A 13,533-nucleotide genomic window follows, 5' to 3' on the forward strand; every position below is an offset into this window, starting at 1 on the left:
GCGCTAGAGGTTTTCAATTGCTGTGTAGGTACTTGTCGAATTGTCGAGTGGTTTTAGAATTGTATTGTAATTGAGGGAGGAATATGTAACTTATTTGTTGTAACTTCTCGATTATATATAAGTAACTTTGCAAATGCGAATGCTGAGTATGTGTCTTGGATTCTATTATCTAAGTGGGTAAGGTTTGGTTGAGTTACAAGGACTTTTAGTAGGTTTCCAAAAGTCTGCAATTGAATCCGATAGTGGTAATAGGCTCTCTCCTTATAACATAACTGCTTAAAAATGTGCAATTCTGCCTCCGGTAATTAAAATGCTAATTACGTAATTAATTCAAGTTTGTTTTTAAAAAAAGAGTTTTATTTATGTCATTCCAGTTTTCATGTAATCTATCTATCTTTGCTTCAATGTTCGGGCGGAAAACGGGTTGGTGGTCAAACACAGACTTAACAACGCTAAAAAAATCTTCTTGTTCCACCGAAAACTAACACCCATTAATATTTAAAAATGTTAACTATGAACCCCAAACAATACCCTGAGTTTGTCAGCTGACAGAAATTACATGTAACCTCTAAACTATTGACATGACGGGCCTGGAGTAAATTTGGCGTGCCTTTGATGTAACCAAATAGTGGGGGAGACTGTTTGGCGCAAATTAATATGAAAATTATAGTTTCAAAGCGGCTCTAAAATGGTTAGATGATGTGAAGAGTTGATGTTTTATTTATATTGTTTTTTTTTAATAATAACATATACACACATAGAAAATCAAAACTTTGTAGGTTAGGTTAGTTAAGAAATGTCGTGATTTATTCGGTCACCGAGACTTTTTTTTTGGTGGGGGATATCATCAGACTCTAGCTGACTCAAAAACTACCCCGAAAAGCAGGAGTAGGTCCTGCTTTTCAGGCCGGTGCCCCGGTAAACCCGCTAGGTAGTCCGCAGCTCCGGATCACCGAGCCCTACAAGGATTTATGGAGTCACACCATACTTACATTCAACTTACCTAGGTACTTTAGTCAGTGAGACGAACATTTTAAATATTTCATCAACATCCATCAATTTAAAAGGTTTAGGTGTATCAGAGAATACTTCTGCCCTGTCTCTGTCCAATATGTAGTCCCTTAGTTACCATTTACGACCCACGCCAAAAAAGGCTTGATGACAAATCTACACTATCACTGCACGACAAACAAAATTAATATGCAGCAACAAACTTATCATACATAAAATAGAACAAAGAAATAAATGAATACATAAGGCGAACCACACACATAGTAAGTTGGCACGTAGTATATAAGTGGTTATGTACAGCTAGCAGACAAGTCCGCTGAATACATTATGTAAGGGTAACAAAGCCTCGTATGTACCTATTGCCCACCAAATTCTAACTCTTGATGTGGTTCAAGGTGTGAGAGGACGCGGAAAATTTAAAAGAGATGTAATCACTCCTTTTAATCCTTGAAGAGGTAAGCAGAAGTGCTTTCACAACAAAGTTATTATAAAGTATTCATAACGAGTATCTGACGATGGACTGTAATATTGAACAAGCGAGCAGAAGGATCGCCTGATGGTAAGCCATCAATCCTCTCTATAGATACCTGCACTACCAAAGGAGTTACAGTTGTATTGCAAGCCCATTAAAAGTGATTTTTACTAGTACTTATTGATTGCTTGCTAAATTGCTTTGTAATTACAACAAGGCCTACCAATATTGGAGTTATTTTATTGGCAAAACTCAACAGATTACTGAGAATTTCTTGAAAACTGACAAAAACTGCAATTATACATTGCCCGACCTTGAACCGAATCTGAGACGGTATTAGGATATTTTACTTGAATACTCTAACTGCTCCTCTATCCTAGAGGATATCTTAGAGGATAGAATAGCAGTTAGAGTAAGGCTAGAGCCTTTTTTTAAATATATAATATAAATTAATCTCCACGGACTCGATTCCGTGCCCTTGTTTTACAATTAGTTATAATTAAACAAAAACTAGAACTTATTACAAAAAAAAAATATTACATGCTACAGAGATTAGAGTCTAGAGCCTTACCCCGCTCCCACTTATCCCCGGCACCAGTTCCGCGCGGGTGGGTAAGCAACAAAGGCGGAATTTCGCCAGAGCCATCCACCCACAAACAAACAGCCAGCCGTTTCGCATTCCGTCCACCGGAGGCTGTGACGAGCTGAATCCAAGTCTGCGAACCTCACACATGGAAATTGGAATGTGTATACTAAATAGCTGGTTTCAGGATAAACTGCTATAGAAGATTTATTGGGTTTGTGTGTGTGAATGTGTAGTTTGTATAAGAGGTCTTTGGTGAGGATGATAATTAAATCAAGTTAAATGTATCATTGTGTAGTAATTTAGTTGTGTGTTTAATAAAGGAAAAATAAGGTTAAGTTTTTAAATCAAGTTAAATGTATCACTGTGTAGTCATTTAGTTGTGTGTCTAAAGGAAAAATAAGGTTTAGTTTTTAAGGTACTTGTAACAAATAATGGTATAAAGATTGATTGATATTTATAACAGGTAATAACTGTAAAAAAACCATTGAATTTAGGATAGGACAGTTGTTCAGTTGTATGAACATAACTTCTAATCTGTCCACAAAGAAAAATAGACGTTTCACGTCACATGCATAAAGTGAAATATCAAAACAACTTCCCTTAACCCTCAACAGCCACAACAAAGTTTCACATCACACCTTAGCAGAAAAATCAAACAGAGTTGTCTTACAAAATCTCAACCGTTATACACAAGTATAACATATAAAGCTGGTACAAAATCGTATGTTGTAGCATACAGCTTTAACATAGTATATGTTGGAGGGTTATTTACCCAACGTATTTGCTCCGGGCGGGGCGCGGACCGACGGGTTACAAACGTTTGCATTACCAACTGGATATCAACTAGGGATGGGATGTTATCGATAGAATTGGGGATTCTATCGGTGCGAGATGTTTTTGAGAGGTAATGGAATGTTTGAGAGACTGAAAGTCATTTTGACGGTGAAGAAAAAATCTTATTGAATTATTGTGACAATATCGGCGCAATTCCTAGGTTGGGGATTTGTCCAAAGCAAGCAATTAATTGGTGTCTATCTATGTATAAATTTGAAAGCTCTCTATCAAACATAATACACACCTGTTTTTACCATGAAAAACATTACTAGCAATGCACTTATTGTAAACCTCATTCCTATGCTCTCAGTATAGAAGTTACAAACTTAAAAACAATGTGAATTTTCCTTAAGAACATTTGCTATAAATTACGTAACATTTTCACCAATACCGATATCGATCTACAGCTCACCCCCTCCCTACCGTTAGCATAGCCCGTGGTGCTTGCGGGGCGAAACCGAATTTCCGAAACGTCTAATAAGTTGGATGTTAAGCTGACAGCACCATGTACTATGTACATGACAACACCACCCGAACAAGACCTCCCAACCCCCCTTAACCTATATATTTTACTAAACCATTAGGGGAATGTTGAAGGCAGTGATAGCTCATGTTAGATTGGTCGGTTTCAGCGTGTGAGTCTCATTTGCCAACGCTAGTTACTACGTTGCTGAAGATTCAAAATTAGGAAATGTTTAGTTAGACGTTGCAAAGGGTGAGGTTTATACACATTGCATTTTGGGAAATAATTGCTTGCTTGTATTTAAGGCAGTAATTTAACATACATACACAACGTGTTTTAGATCTTGAAAGCGTTATTACGAATGAGATGTTACACATGTCTAAGATAATAAATAAAAATCGCGGTTTACTCACGTATATTAATGGAGAAAAGCTCTACTAGTTTCAAGTCACAGAGAGACTCTCCATCATGGGCAGCGTGATGACGTTGTGCAGCCTATTCTAAGGCTAATATTGTGTAAAGGGTCTTCTATATAAGCAATATGTGACTACAATACAGTAACCGATGACATTGAAGCATTACTAAGTAAAACTGCAGTTACATTCGACACACATTCACAACAAAAATTCCACTAAACACAACAGTCCCTCCATTCCGATTTCACTTATCTAAAACATGTCCCAAAACCTGTCTGATTAACGCCCACAAAACTTAACTATTCACATTAAAACAACAAAAATCTTTCAAGCAACACCAATAAAAAGGAACTCGAAACACAATCAACATCAAATTACAATAAACCGCAAAACAGCCAGCGAATTACAATTTCATAAACAAATTCAAAAAGTCTTCTAAACAAAAAATGTTCATTCATTCTTGTATCCGTGGATCGTATTTATCATAAAAACGGGACTCAACAAGTGTTGGGGACTAAGAATCGAGTGTCGAACGTTAATGAGTCTCCCCCCTCCCCCCGGATTAACTGACTAATTAAGGGAAAAACGGGAGAAAAACTCGGCCAGTCACCCGACGCGATCTACTTTCATTTGAGGCAGGTCCGGGACGATTTTTACGTCAGTTTTGAAGTCGTTTTTAGATTGTTCGGGGAATTTGTATTGGCCGTTGCTGTTGGTTCGTTAATTTTGGCGCTCCGTATATTACATTTATCTTGCATCAAGAGAAGGAGGTTATATCTTTATCATAAAAGAGTTAATTGTGTGATATGGTTTTAAACCATTTAATTATTAAGCTAAAGTTAGATTTTAATATTCATTCAGTTTTTTCATTCATTCATAAATAATGGAATGAAAAAATAAAAAATATTTCCAATTGGAATTCAGAATAAGTACACATATTTTATTCTGATTAAAGCAATTGGGGTAGCTTTACCTGCTCTTATAAGACTGAGGTAAAATATTCTTATTGGAAACTATAATTCGAAATCAAAAAGAATTTTTAATTACATATACTTACACAATAGACCAATAAACTACAATACATACAAACATTCTCCCAAACATGAAAACAAAACGTAACGTCTTCAGTGGCCAAGACGCTCCAACCGGAGTACCCGTGCTCTCGCGAACATTGCCGCGTTGAGCAATCATAATGAATATTTTATTTTATCATAGCGCGCCCGCGCCCCGCGCCCCCGCCAGCGCCCCGCCTCCCAGCCATGAACTTGACACCGAGCGAAAAATTAGTTCACAAGGCGAAAGTGAACTTTGTACAGAGTTTGCACTTTTTGAGCGAACCTAGACTGAGATAAAAGAAGTTTCAGACTTCCCCGAGCTTCGCGACGCTTCCACGCTCGCTTCATCGCGTCACCTGCCCGCCTTACACTACCATCCGATACCTTCATCGTAATCACACTTATAGTTTAACCATACAATTCTCTCTCTCGCTAATTAACCCCTCAAAGCTCAAAGTTATCAAATAAGCCTTATCCACAGAACCCTTTTTTTAAACAGTTCAAAAAGCACCGAGAGCAGGCTACTTGTGAATTAACATACTTTACTCAAAGCTACCAAACTAACCGCGTATGAGAAAAAAAAATCTAACGTATTTCACGCATTCACTCAGTGTATGAGGCTAATTAAAAAAGTACAGAGGTTGGTTCCGCGAGTGGCGTAGTTCCGCTACTCTCCGGTAGGTAGCGTTTTTCGCTTTGACGAGTCTTGGGGGGTTTTTGTGGGCTTATGGCATGTTTGTGAGGTTTCATTTTTTAATGAGGTCGTGTATTCGGGGCTCGGTGGGGGATTGCGGTTGCCCGGCGCGGTGCTTTGTGCGGCCGATAAGCTCAGCGCTGCAGCGTGCACCACGCAAAGGGAGGCCGCACGTGTGTGCGTTCATGAAAGAGTTACATTAAGGCTTGCTGTTCACTTATTCATGGCGCACCGCAGATGGAAAGGTTATTAGGACGGGCCGCTTGTGCCTGCCGCCATGCCGGTGGCAGATACTAGATCTCTTTGATAGGAACATTGAACCACACAACCATATTCACATTTACATTTGCAATTAAAACAACTCTTTCGAATCCGCATCTGTTACCAAAGAATGGAAGCTCTCAGACAGCAATAATACTTATATTTTTTGACAATTTCGTTTTATATAATAAGTCTTTCCTAGACGTAATTTTGAATTGAATTATTGAACACTACAGAATGAAATAAAATCACTTGTTTGAGAATCAACACTTTTATTAAGACGATCACTTGCTGGATGTTGACGCTTAGACATCACAAACTCAACTGCCTCGAACTTACAATCTACCCAACAGGAAAGCAGCCGTAACAATACACTTACTTTATTTTTACACAACTTCCTTTAAAATTATCCAAATACATTTTACTAAACTATTTAAAATAAAACTAAATAAACGGTATAAATATTTTCAAAATAAAATTAAATAATTAATGTGCACTTCCAATATAAATTAAAATTTCATTCTTGTTACAACTTCCGGCACAAATCAAATATAAGAACAAATCAATCATAAGCTTCCGGTACAAAATAAAATACATATTTAACATAATTCGCCTTAATAATTATATTTCTTATATTCTAAAAAAAACATAAAAAACATATTTTTCTATTAAAAATTTACGAATCACAACACTCGGCCATCCACATAAAGTGCTTCCTCCGGAGCACTTAAAAATCACAACACTCGTGGCCAGTATCTTAAGATTGGTTACTTTTATACCTAATTAAGAACCTATATATTTATATATTACAATACAATACTAAGATACGGTTGAAAAATACTGTATGCTTAAATATAAAAATTAAAAATACAAGAAATTTTTAATATAAACATTATTTGTTTTAGCAGTCTCTGTTAGCAGAGCTATCAGAGTCTGAAGATGAACTAGATTCGGAACCAGAAGATTTGTTTAGTTCGTATGCCTTGACATGTATCCAAGGTCGTATCCTATCAGCGGCTACAACTGATTTATAACGTTTACTATTAAAACCTGGCACGTTGACTATCTCGTAGCGATCATTACCTAGAGATTTCGATATTTTATACGGTCCGATAAATTTTGGCATTAACTTTTTACTCTTGCCATCATTGTAAAAATTGGTTTTAGCAACTTTAACTAAATCACCTACGGAATATAACTTAGCAGCAGACCTCTTCGAATCATGGGAATTTTTCATTCGTTTTTGGCTTTCGCTAATATTTAAAGATGCTTCACGTCTAATTTCTTTAAGAGCTGAAGAATCGCTTACTTCATGGTTACTATCAGTAGCACTCTGATCGATTTCTATCGCGGAAGTCTCATGTTCACCTACAATGGTATTGCTATCAGTCAGTTGAGAAGTTTCCTCATCCTCAACCATTAACATGTTGTCAGAGGTGTTGCTTAGCTTCGTACCAAATAACAATTCCGATGGACACTTTTTTGTTGTGGCGTTAATTGTATTGTTGATACCCCATTGTACTTTGCCCAGTTGCTCATCCCAAGTACGTTCGTCTTTACCAAAGTTTTGAGATGATAAGGATGTCAATATAGTTTGGTTAAAACGTTCTGCCTGACCATTAGCCCTGGGACAAGCAACTGCGTTGAGCACATGTTTAATTCCATTACTACAACAAAACTCTTTAAACGGTCCGGACGTAAATGCGGTTCCCCGGTCCGAAATTATTCTAGTTGGGACCCCAAAATCTTCAAATAAATGTTTCAAAACTCTAACGACATTTTTAGTTTTAGTGTCTTTGACTGGTCTCGCGAAAATGTACTTTGTGAAAGCATCAACTATTGTTAAGATGTAACAATTTCCAGTTTTACTTCTTACAAAAGGTCCTAAATGATCCAAATGTAAAGTGTGGAATGGCTTTTCAATTTTGGGAATTGGATAAATAAACCCTTTTCGTGTCCTACTAGTATTATCTTTATTATATGCGCATTCGATACAAGCAGCAACATATTTCTTGACAAAACGTCTTAATTTGGGGAACCAATATTGACTCTGTATACGTTCAACGGTTTTTGCAAATCCAAAATGACCAATGTCATCATGATTGGATTTGCAAATTTGCCACCTAGCACTTTTAGGAACCACCAATCGCAAATCGTCACCGACCTTTCTATACAAAGTATGATTTTTGACTGCATAATTTTTCTTAATTTCTGTGTTTTCCTCTTCCATGTTAGGTTTAAGAATTCTCATGATACGTTGTAATTCGGGATCAGCAATTTGCAAAGTAATTATCCAATTGCCAGAGGTAATGTTCAAAGTTTTTACAGAATCGGTTGAATCGTTGGGCGGTGGATTTCTACTAAGAGCATCGACGTGTAACATACGGCAACCTGGACGATATTCAATATTAAAATCAAAGTCGCTGATTTGAAGCCACCAGCGTGCTATGCGTGGAATCAGGTCTCTTTTAGTTAATGTGGTCCTCAAAGCATTACAGTCGGTGTACACAGAAAATTTTAGGCCTAAGAGATAAGGACGGAATTTCTTTAAAGAGCAAACCACTGCCAGAGTTTCCAATTCATATGAATGAAAGAATTTTTCTTCTGCAGTGGTTTGTCTGCTAAAATATGCTACTGGCTTAAGTACCCTGGGGCTGGACTGCCATTGCATAAGAATACCACCCAACCCCAAGGAACTGGCATCTGTGTGCAACTCTGTTTCAAGATTTGGATCATAAAGGGCCAACAAGGGTCGTTCGATAAGACGTGATTTTAAAGATTTAAATGAATTATCTTGATCTACTGTCCATTGCCACGGAACATCCTTTTTTAACAACTTTGTCAGAGATCTAGCTATTTCTCCGAATCCTTTAACAAATCTCCTAAAATAACTAGCCAGACCAAGAAACTGCCGAAGTTCGTGGATATTTGTTGGCATGGGAAAATCTCTTACCGCTGCAATTTTTCTTTGACTAGGCCTTATACCATCGGCCGAAACTTCGTAACCCAAGTACTCTATCTCTCTATCAAAAAATCGACACTTCGACAATTTCAAAGTAAGGCCCGCATCTTGAATTAACTTCAAAATCTCCTCTAATTTTTGGAAACCCTGGTCAATAGTAGCTGATGGAATAAGCAAGTCATCCATGTAAGCAAGCACCGAATCAAATCTACGCTGTCCTAATAGTCTGTTAATCATTTTTTGAAATACCGCTGGCGCATTTGCCAATCCAAACGGCATACGTTTGAATTCATAGTGGCCATCTGGAGTGACAAATGCCGTGATGTGACGGCTTTCCTCCGACATTGGTATTTGGTAATAACCCGAGGCTAGGTCTAGGGTGGTGAAGAAGTTATTACCACTCAAATTCGAAATCTGGTCATCAATTAATGGTAAGGGGTATTTATCTTTAATGGTCTTATTATTCAGGGCACGATAATCTACACACAATCGAGATTCACCATTTTTCTTTTTAACTATTAAAATAGGACTAGCGTAGTTGGACACAGATTCTTGGACAATATCATTATTCAATAGGTCATCTACAATTTCCCTAACTTTTTGCCTTTCGTGATAAGATAACCTGTAAGGTCTGTATACTATAGGAGTTTTGTCATCGAGTTCTATGTTCATTTGTGTATTTTTAGCACAGCCTAACTCTCCGAGATTTTGAGCAAAACAAGACCTATATTTGTTTAAGATTTTATGCAGTCTTTCGATTGTTTCTAGATCGATATTTTGTCCAGCCTTTATTTCCGATTTATCTAAGGGTGGTAGTTCCGAACATTGATTTTGAGTATTTATAGCAAATATTCTGGTCTCCACTATAGGATTCACCCGAGCTATTAAAGTATCCGCTTTATATATTAAGGGAGCAGTAGTAAGTGAAGTAACAAAAATAATAGCGGTCTTGTCACTGATTTTATAACATCCCTGGTGTAAATGATATTCCTGATTGGGACTCGTCCTTGTATCACCATCAATATAAATATCGCCTGAGTAAGGTTCTTTGCAATACACTTCAACTAAACCCCCTTTCGTAATAATTGTATCCTTCTTAACAAATAATTTTATTGTGGAACCATGAGCCAATTTTTCGGGTGTTTTAAAGTAGAAAAACAATGACTCGCTATCTTTCTTAACCATTACAGAGGGAAGCTCTGTAAAGTTCTGACCTATTAACAATGACGCTGGCAAAAAGGCATCATCAACAGCCAAGACATCCAGCTTAGTCTCTACTTCATCTATTCTTACTGTAATTGTTGACCGAAAATCCGGTTTAATAACGGAATTCCCAAATCCCCTTATTATAGGCAAGCCATCGCAACTTTTGGTTAGGTCAAGTGATTTGGCAACTGAAGATTTAACAAGGCTACAATCACTTCCAAAATCAATAAATGCATCATATTGTTGGTCGTTTACACAAATATTTTTAAAATATTTACTATTAACATCAGTTGGAACTTGACTAGCTGAGCGGATCGGTCGAAGGTCTATTGCCGAGGCCTTTTGATTGTCAACTGGGCAAGTCTCTAGAATGTCAACGTTCAAATTCGCGGAGGAGGCTATTTTTAAAACCTTTTTGTCAGTAGGCTGTTCACTTTGGTTGTTATTGTTATGTGAAAGAAGAGGTTTTTTATAGCAATTATCAAAGTTGTGCCCTATCCTGCCACATTTAACGCATTTTACTAGAGGTTTTGTGCAATTTATGTAAGAGTGTCCGCGTTCTTGACAGTTAAAACATGTAATATCATTTCCTCTGTTTGTTGGCAAATTTCTATTTTGTCCGTTAAAACCAGTACGAAAATCACGTCTTCGGAAAATGCTATTATTGTTAGAGGAGGAAGGATGACGTGAATTTTCTTTTGTTTGATTAATTTGCTGCGAAGCCAAGTAATTCAACAAATCCTCTGGTTCGCTACATTTGAGAGCTTGTGCTCCATTACGCACAGAAACATCAGCAATTCCATAAATTATACAGTCAACTGCTTTGCGACCACTTATCTCACACCTACTTAATAATGACAACTTATCATAAAAATAGTCTCTAAGTGTTTCGTCAGAACGAGATTTGCGGTTCAACATTTCCTCTAATAGCTTTCCAAAGTTTTCTTCACTCGGGAAAGCCTTTTTCATTTTACATTGCCATTCTTGCCACGAGAAGTTGAGCGTTGGAAGAGACTCGTACCATTTCTTAGCTAAACCAGCCAACTTCTGCAACGAATAGTGAATAGTCTGTTTCTCATCCCATTTGTAAATAGCAGCACATTCATTTACTTTTCTCAACCATCGCTCAACATCTTGAGACCTATTATTGGGGTCAAATTCTGGGACAACATTTGTATTATTCATGTTCTTACTCGAGCTATCCTGTAGCGCCGTGATGATCTTCATTAGGTCACCGGCTGTCAGACCTCCTGATGATCGTTTGACCTTTGCGGGTTGCACAGGGGATTCGGAGTCACTTGATGATCTTCTACGGCGTCGCCGACTAGGTCGCTCTGGGGTAGTCCCTTCGGCCCGACCAGCTAAAATGAATTTTTCGAGCACTTTATATCCTTTTACCTTGGTCTACACATACATGCAGAAAGATAGTCAAACTTTAGATGCACATAAATATTTTGATTGCTCAATAGAAATAAATCTGAATCAAAGAGTTTGTTAGATAAGGAACTTTCAACAAATACGTCAATATCAAAGCCAAAAGTAAGCTGGACGACCAGTTGACTTTACTCAGGTAATGTTGTTAGGTATTCGAGACAACACTTATACCTGACACCAAGCCCCAAACTTATTAAAGGCTAGCTGATTGATTTAAATATTTATGCTTATCAAACAAACAGTTTGTCATCAAGCCCAGTTCTACGCTAGCTCTCCTAGGTTTCAATAAAGCTCTCTTAGCATGTGATCATCATCATGCTAACATTTTGTTACGCCCATACGTTACTCTGTAACCTACTATCTCTACTCGACTTAACTTCTTGCTCGCCTACATGGCTGTTAACATATACATGGCTCACCTACATGGCTACCAATTCACTTCAATGATTGACTTCTTGCGCACCTACATGGCAGTTATCGTATGCATAGCTCACCTACATGGCTAACAACTCACCTACATGATATCTCTTGCTCACCTACATGGCTGTCAACGGATGCATAGCTCACCTACACGGCTAATAATTCACCTACATGACTGCATGTTCACTGCTAATCTATTATTATCTTTAAGAGCACACCTACATGGGTTACCGTTCCTACAAAGCTCATCTTGCATAATATAATATCTATAATATACCTTCACAAGCTAAAATACTAAACCACTTTCGTGGGAGAGTTGCCCTGACCCAAAACACTGCATATGTTCATATCAACCACTACTATTAACTTAATTAGTAACTCATAATAGCAATACTACCGTAACTTAATAATAATAATGAATCAGCCAAACGCCGCACCAATATTATCGGAGAGTTGCCCCGACCAAAATATGGTGCAAGCATTTAACAGAATCATCGCTATTTCACAGATCACTAGTGTAAAGTGCCCACAAGGGGTGCCTGTGACTCCGGAGAGCAATGGGTGTGAAATATGTGTATGTATAGTGTAAATAAAAATAAGAAGAAATCTTATAGCAACAGAAATAACATTTCTTCTAGTAGAATAAAATAATTCTCAAAAATTACTTACAGTTTCTTTCAGCCATAGCTCGTGGGTTTTATCCCACTTCTGATTTGAAATAAAATCAGTTGTTTGCGAATCAACACTTTTATTAAGACGATCACTTGCTGGATGTTGACGCTTAGACATCACAAACTCAACTGCCTCGAACTTACAATCTACCCAACAGGAAAGCAGCCGTAACAATACACTTACTTTATTTTGACACAACTTCCTTTAAAATTATCCAAATACATTTTAATAAACTATTTAAAATAAAACTAAATAAACGGTATAAATATTTTCAAAATAAAATTAAATAATTAATGTGCACTTCCAATATAAATTAAAATTTCATTATTGTTACAACTTCCGGCACAAATCAATTAATATAAGAACAAATCAATCATAAGCTTCCGGTACAAAATAAAATACATTTTTAACATAATTCGCCTTAATAATTATATTTCTTATATTCTAAAAAACATATTTTTCTATTAAAAATTTACGAATCACAACAAGAATTAAAGTTTTGTGATTGAAACTCATTCAGAAGTCTACCAATATGTCCAGTGGATTCATAGGAAATTGTGGGACGAGCGTCAGTAACCTATACTCTATACTAGCAATCAATACTACACTACTTAGTATCGATGTCGATATGCGCCCATAAACTGTACCTATTTCTGCTTAGGCTATATATCTAGGCTTTTTCTCATACGGAGATAAAATTATTGGTCATCCATCACGCTTGTTCAAATTGGATTGGCGATTACAGACTTATAATTCAAATATTTTCAGCTTATTCATGATGTTTTCTTCCACTGCTGGTTTAGTTTTTTGTGGTAAATATTTAAAAACGACATTGCATTACTTTCTTCAATTATTAATGTACGTAAAGAGTTAGTAGCAGATAAAACAGTATTCGAAGTCTTTGGGAACCAATTAATGCTATCTATGCTGAAACTAAAAAATATAATATTGTAGTAAGTCTTACAATTGGCTTCGAAACAATCAAGGGGTGATAAGAGTACAAGTAACAGCGTAGAAGTAGACGACGGCAACAAGACAATATAAATC

The sequence above is a fragment of the Spodoptera frugiperda genome, chromosome 6 (assembly GCF_023101765.2).
Source record: "Spodoptera frugiperda isolate SF20-4 chromosome 6, AGI-APGP_CSIRO_Sfru_2.0, whole genome shotgun sequence".
In the NCBI taxonomy this organism is placed as follows: Eukaryota; Metazoa; Arthropoda; class Insecta; order Lepidoptera; family Noctuidae; genus Spodoptera; species Spodoptera frugiperda.